The sequence below is a fragment of the Halyomorpha halys genome, unplaced genomic scaffold (assembly GCF_000696795.3).
Source record: "Halyomorpha halys isolate HHAL.00 unplaced genomic scaffold, Hhal_1.1 Scaffold910.1, whole genome shotgun sequence".
NCBI classification, from domain to species: domain Eukaryota; kingdom Metazoa; phylum Arthropoda; class Insecta; order Hemiptera; family Pentatomidae; genus Halyomorpha; species Halyomorpha halys.
The window spans coordinates 362625-370437 of NW_027106583.1; the positions used below are offsets into that span (position 1 = coordinate 362625).

General features: G+C 28.4%; 1 long non-coding RNA gene across 1 annotated transcript; it reads left to right on the plus strand.

The window, feature by feature from the left end:
- Window positions 1–4274, plus strand: LOC136795192 (uncharacterized). Its single transcript, XR_010842757.1, has 3 exons — window positions 1–133; window positions 1681–1807; window positions 2695–4274. It is a non-coding gene; the product is annotated as an uncharacterized lncRNA (long non-coding RNA).
- Window positions 4275–7813: the final 3539 nt, after the last annotated feature.

Sequence of the window (7813 nt, forward strand, 5' to 3'; positions counted from 1 at the left end):
GTTAGGTCTACTTAATTTATTGTTAGTACATTCGACAAGATGCCTTCATTAACTGTAACTCTGTTGTGCATGATCATTGCTCCTTTAATTTTAGGGAATCATATTCCACTCGATGGGCAACTAGCTATTATCGGTATGTAACTTTTATCCGAACAAGATTAATCATGAAACTTGTCCTTTTCTTTCAAATTAAAGATTGATCAAAGTCCTTTTTTGATGCTGCTTATTGTGGCGATGATTAAAAAAATTGTTTTATTTATAGTTATACTATTTTTAACTGAAAACAAAATTAACAATTTATTTTTGAAAGTTGTATTTACACTATGTTTACATAAACCTTTACAGGTCAGAATTTTTTTAAATCCCTAAATTTTCAAATTTAAGGTCATCTTATTCATTGATCAATTCCAGGCTACTCGGCGCTGCCTACCATTTTCCTCTGCGTTCTTATTCACACTCATCCAGTTTAGGCAGGTCCTCCACGTTTTTGAAGTCCCCAGTTTGACTGAATCAGTTAGAAATTGATAAAAGTGGATATTTGTAAACTTATCAAATATAAATTTTATCACCTAAATCTGACGAAATTTGTAATGTCAGAAGCGATAAGGATTGGATCATTTCTAAGCGCAGACCCTTAATTACCCCAAGCTTACAGATACTATAGGTGTTCTATCAGCAACATATAGGAGAAACACCTGAGGGGCTTATATGCAGAACTTCCAATGTCCAATGCTAGAAAATCTTTTTATTTGGATAAACGATATATTTATAATTTTATTATGAAGAACATTTATTGATATTATGTGCCGAAATAATTAACATATCGATATGGTTAACAGATAAATGATATCTATAGTTTTTATAAGATATCCCAACCTTATTTATTGAAGTTAAAGGGCTTATTTATTTAGTCATTATTATTTATTGTTAGTTAGACTGTTTTATATACGACTAAAAATTAATTTTAAAAGTTATGGTTCACTATTGGGAATTTACTGTTATATAGCGTAAACTTTTTATTCCTTTTTCATTTTCTTCAAAGTTTTGTTTTATGTATCTCCGAATTTTTCGAGAAGACTTCCTTTGATTATCCATCCATTGATATAATCATTACTGTTATTAAATTCTTTCCATGTTTTTGTCATTTAGTTTAGCGAGGTATATTTGCAGTTAATTTAACTTTAGTCGTAGTAGTTTTGTAGACACACATTTTTTTTTATAATACCTCTCTGTTTTATTGATATTTTATATGATCTTTATATTTAAACTTTATAGGAAAAAAATAAAAATTTTGTCCAAAAAGAGTAAAACGTGCAAAATAATGGAAAACAAAATCCCAAAACGTGCAATTTTCAGCAACATAAGATAGTATTATTTAAATGTCTTTTCCATGAGTAGAATTTCTATTGAGGTTTGATGGAATTTAAAGAAGAGAGCAAAAGATGCAATTGCACGAATATCCGGTCTCTATTGGGGTAAAAAGTTGAGGGAACCCGGTTGTCATATAAGTGTGAAGTGGGCCATATAATCTTAAACTAGATTTATTGAGTGATTAATTGAGACGTGATAAATTAATATTGAATGAATACAACTTAAGTTGATAACACTAAATAATAAGTCATGTAATTAAAAAAACAAAACATGTAGAGACATCTGAGAAGAATATGACTAATATTTCAGCTCCCCAAATCGGTGACGTGACACCTCCAGGATATGTACGCTGCAACAAGAACAGGTGCTGCCCTATTGATAAGTATTGCTGTTTTAACAACAACTTCTGCTGTGATCTTATCAAGCACTGGAAGATGTAAGTATTTCTTATTCCAGTTTGCACTTTCAATACTATTTATAAAATGGAAAATTATATTAAAATTTAAAGGTAGTTGCAAGGAGAAGGAATAGATAAGGAATAATAGCGTTTGTAATTTACTGAAATAACTTTCGTATGATTCAAATTGACAATGATGTAATTGATCTTTAAACTAGATCTATATTCGTCAGCTAGATAGAAAGATGTTTTATTTTTTACAGATAGAGTTGCCGAAACATATTGGGTTGTCATATGGCACAGCATACTTATTAATTCATTATTAGATATAATATTAATATTTTTTTATTTTGTTTCACTTATTTTTCTTTTCATTACACCTAAATGTCACTGGATAATATATAACTAAACTGTTACCGAAAAGTAGCAATTAATTTGTTGTATTTTTGCCCACATTTCTCTTTTTCAGTCGTCAGTCACCAAAACGTGACATATTACGAAAGTTTTATTTAAATTAAAAACTGATCAAATGTCAAAATATTTGTGTAAGAATATATTAAAAAAAAAAAATGCTACTATTTGATCATTAAATCATAAAATGTACCATAGAGATACAATACTTACCTAACGTGCGAACACCTCATTGAATAACCGTCATCCCTTCTCATCTGGTCATATAAAAAATACTTTGTCTACTACACCCATCGAGTGACATGAATTTTCAATAGTTCCGAACAAGAAAAGCACTTATCCTAACGGCTGTGCAATTTTTCCCGATGCAGATATTCCATAACATTTTCTCTATGTATTCACTTCGCTTAACACTAGAATGCTTAGTGCCTGGAAAGGGAAGCTACATTGACTTTTACTATAGTGTTTTAACATTTCAATCAGGACTAACCATGATTTATATTTTCTGTTCTCAGGAAGACAACGCCAATTCCTTGTTGATCTCTCTTGGCCCAAACAGAATATATCAGGCACAGCCCGTGTCAGAAAGATATTCTTGTAAGATCTTCTATGTATGTTATATCAAGTATGTAAAAGGTATCAGACACTGTAAGGGACCTCGCTAATCAGACAAAAACTTTTTCGGACAGAATATTCTTCTAGACACTTAAAATTTTTACTTTGTTTTTAGAGAAAAACACAGATCCACCGTTCTATGTTATTTTATCCACAGACAACAAATTCCTACTGATATCTGGGATGTACATGCATATCTATCAGTTGATACTTGTCACTTTTTACACAACCAAACATCTTGGCTGTCATGGATGCACAATATTTAACCAGAACTACCTCAGAATCAATAGGTTGTGCCTGCGACAATACACTTACATTATTGATCATATGTCTCGTGGAACCTGAATCTAAGACCCATTCAGTTGATGGTTTCTGGAGCTTTCAGTAAGGAAAGAAGCTGCAGTAAATCTGACGTTTTCACTTTATTTTTACGAAAGAAGCAATCCTTCTCTTGGTGCTTTGTTTTTTACATATACCACAGGGTTTTTTCTTGATTCGACAGTTTTTACTCAGATGTCCTTCTTTAGAGCAAAAAAAACATTTCCTCATGTCTGGAGCAGTTCTCCAATTTCTTCTTACATTGGTTTTAAACGATGCCTGATTGTTTGATTCCTCAGTCGCATTTGTAGAGCGTCTTCGTTTAGCCATCAGTGTTGTCGTTAAATTGGAAAGAGTTTTCATATCTGGGCCTCTGCTTTCCTTAGCACTTATATCCATACGCGAGGGTTGTGGACACAAATAAAATGTTTTTACTGTTGTAAGAACTAACAACACAAGTACACACACCACGCTTATATGATATATTCACATATATATGATATATTCACAGTTGGCCATTAGGCAACGTGTTTACATCTCACTTTAACAGCAAAAAAGAAAGAGCTTCGTTGGAAGGTTAAGAAATAAATTAGATAAATTGTTTAAAATATTTATTATTGTAATATTAATAAAATTATTCCGTATTATGAATAAATTGTTTACTACTATTTTATAATTTAGCATTGCTATGGCTGGAAGAGAGTTCTACTTTGCCTTCCCCATGAAGGCGGCGAAGCTTGTGAGTTCAATGCATTCTGTAGATTGAATGTACATATTGTACAAAGGGGCAATAAATATTGTATTTGTTTTGTTTTTACTTAAATTTAATTTTCGTTACTTTTTATATTAATTATTCTGTTATTATTTAACATATTATTTTATTTTAATAACATTATTTTTATCATTTAATTTTTGTTTTGTCTTTAATTTAGTCCGTATATATGGTCTGGCAGAATACTTAAAATGCTATTACTTACTGCCCTAATTGTGGCAGCTCGTTTTATTATTTTTGAATATAAACAATTGTTACTATAACAAAAAGTTATAGTATTTTTCTTTTAAAAATTTGTTTTGTTTATTTACTTTTTTTTTTTTTTTAAATTAATTATGATTTTTAAATTGTACCTAAACTTTCATTAATAAATAAAAAAATATAAAGTGATTTTTTTTTTCATTTATTGGTTTCCAACGTTTTCCCTATTACCGTTTTTCCCTCGTCTTCAATTTATTTCTTCTCTAAATCCTGTTCTAGCTCCTGAAATTGATACCATAATAGATATATTCATAGAAACAATGTAATTCTCTAGGCAACTCTGTAAAATTACTTTATTCTATTTATAATCTTAAATATTTTCTTGAGACTGGTTAATGTTGTTCAAATAAATAAATTTAAATTTTATCCGTTATAGTCTCAAAACATTTTATTTTCAAGTCCGACGTTTCGGCCAATTCGGCAATACTTAGTGACAATCTATCACAAAACAGCTTTTATTACATCTATGATCCTCAACAATTCAAAATACTTAGCAATATTATCTATAATTTATCTTACCTTATTACAATTTTTGAACTAAATAATTTTAAAACACAACTTCATGCAGGCTATTCTGCCCAGGTCAATCCAACAATTTCTCTATGAAACATAAAAACATTGGGTAAATATATATATATATTTTAATAAGCATATCCTACATTATGTCTAATTACTTAATTAGCCAATTTTCACATTAAAACAAAAATTTAAATTTAAATATAAGAAGATGGTCAGGGTTGCGGTAAAAAAAAAAGAACAAATTGTTTTAAACTAATAATTTTTGATTTTATTGTTGGCTCTATGACTCATCAAGCATTTTGAGTACTCATCAACGTCATAATTCTTAAATAATTTAATAAATAAATAATTGAATCCATCATTTTTTTTAATTTTATTATTTACTATTTCGTTTCCTGTTTAATTTTCTTTATTTTTAAGGTTAATTTCTTACAAATCTTGTAAATTAATTTTTTGGAGTAAATATTTTCTAGGAACATATTAATTATCGTATTTTTTATTATATGCAACCTACTATCATCAGTTATTCTAATAGCTTTTTTAATATAATTATATTTCATATGATAAGGGTGGCAAGAATAATAATTCAATATTATATTACTACTTGTTTCTTTCTTTGTCCATTCTGTGATTGTATTCTTACCTTGCCTTATCATTAACATATCCAAAAATCTTAATTTACCTTCCTTTTCCAATTCCATTGTGACCTTTAATTTTTCATGGTGACTAATTAGTTCTTCCAGCAATATATTTACATCATTTTTCTGTAATATAAAAAAAAAAAAAAAAACATCTATATACTTTAACATTAATTTCACTTGAATTCCTGATTTTGAAAGAACATCTTTTAGTTGATTATTCATGTCTAATCCTGCAAATGATATTGATAAACTTCATCCCATTGGAACTCCAAAAAGCTGCCTGTATATATCACATTGTACTTGAAAATGCCATTTTCACAGCATAATTTTATTCCTTCTACAAACAATTTTTTATTTTTTATATTAGTGTTTGATTTGATTTCCTCCCATTTTTCATTGATGATTTGATATAACAGTTTGAGTGGAATATTTGTAAACAATGAGACAACGTCATAACTTACCATAGTCTCATCATCTTCAATTTTAATATTACCAAATTTCTGTTTTGCTTCCATTACATTTATAATGTCAATTTCCTTATCTTTGTATAGTTTAGTGAAGCTATTTTTTAAACATTTTTGGTATATTATATAAAAGTCCATTTATGCCATTTATAATTGGTCTTAAAGGTTTATTTTCTTTATGTAATTTTATCAGCCCATACATCCTAGGGTGGTAACAATGCTTTTTTACCAAACTTTTTATGACCTTTTAATCAATTATTGTGTTTTTGTGCAATTTCTCAACATAGTTTTTTATTTGTTTATTAATATCTGGCTGCTGGTCTGTTCTAAGTTTTCTGTATGTACTTTCCTCATTCAATATCATTTCCATTTTACTATCATAATCTTTCCTATTCCTTATTGCCACTTTCTTTGTTTTATTGACTTTACAGTTAAAATTTTTATATTTCTTTTTGAATTTATTTAATGATTCTAAATCTTGTTTCCATTTATTAAAAAGTTTTTAGATATTATTATTATTACCTTTTTTTGTTTTTTTTTCTATAAAATTACTTATTTTCCTGCTTATATTATTTCTCAGTCTATTTTTGTGCTTGTCACAAGTATCTATATCTTTCAATATTATTTCTAAATTCGTTATCATTATAATAATATCCTTTCTAATATCTTTAGGAAATAAATTCACATTGTGACAAAAACTTAAAAAATTTATTATATTATTTGCAATATTTACTCTTGTAACAATTTTTCATATTTATTTATAATATTATGTTTCGAGGAATTACTGGTACTGGTACTGGTATTTGGGGGATGGGGAACAAGTCCGGCTAGTGGGCGTACTGGTCCTTTTTGCCAAACCCTGGCCTACCCAAGGTGGGAGTGTCAAGATTCATTCTTCGGGACCGTCGAAAAATTAATGTTTAACTGCCCCATATGGGAATCGAACCCCACAACGTTCCGAACCGAGCGCACTGGGACCTGCACCCCAACACGCACGACCCTCACGTCCCTTTTCGAGGAATTAAGAGAATATTTAAATTTCTTACCAACATTATTACTCGAGATAAAGGTTTTGCTTAATTTATTATCCATCCCTACTTTATTATATAGTTTCTTAATGTTAACCTTGATATTTTTATTGATTTTACTTGTTAGTATCATTTTATAATTTTCCATTAGTTTTATTCGATTACTGGTAAAAAAATCATCTATTTTATCATTATAATGTGGGTATTTCATTTTATAATTATCTACGTTTATATTAAGTTTTTTCATTATTATATTATTCATAATTATATCATTTTTTTAACCAATAACCTAGCCTTAAATCTAAATTTATAAATTGCATTGCCAACTTGTCAAAAATATTTACTTCCTTTTGACTTATTATAAATTTACTAATTTGATTTCAAGGATAATTATAGGTAACATAATGTGAGGAGGAAACCTATGCCTATGCTTACATGCAACCAAAAACCAGCATATTTTTTATTTTGAAAATACAATGATTTTACATACCGAATACATAATACATTCAATTATATACCATAATATATTCAAACGGAAAATACTTGAATCCATTACCTCTGAAAATATTAATTGTACAGTGAATTTCAAAACAGACACAAGAAATCTGAATCAACACTATGCAGAGATATTAAGTAAAATTAATTTTTGAAAAATATGGGATAAATTAAATTTTAATAATTATAATTAACCTTGATAAGAATTTTACTAATAAAATAATGAGGAAAAATAACAAAAATATAGTTATAATAAATAATTTTAATGCTTGGCCTGAGTGGAGAGAAGGTTACAAGCATTGTTGTGATAAATTTTAACAAATAAGTGACTGCCAGAGAAGAATTTCAATTTTGTATTAAGGTAAGATAAATTATAAATAATATTGCCAAGTATTTTGAATTGTTGAGGATCATAGATGTAATAAAAGCTGTTTTATGATAGATTGTCCCTGAAGATTGCCGAATTGGCCGAAACGTCGGACTTGAAAATAAAATAATGTTTTGAGACTATAACGGATAAA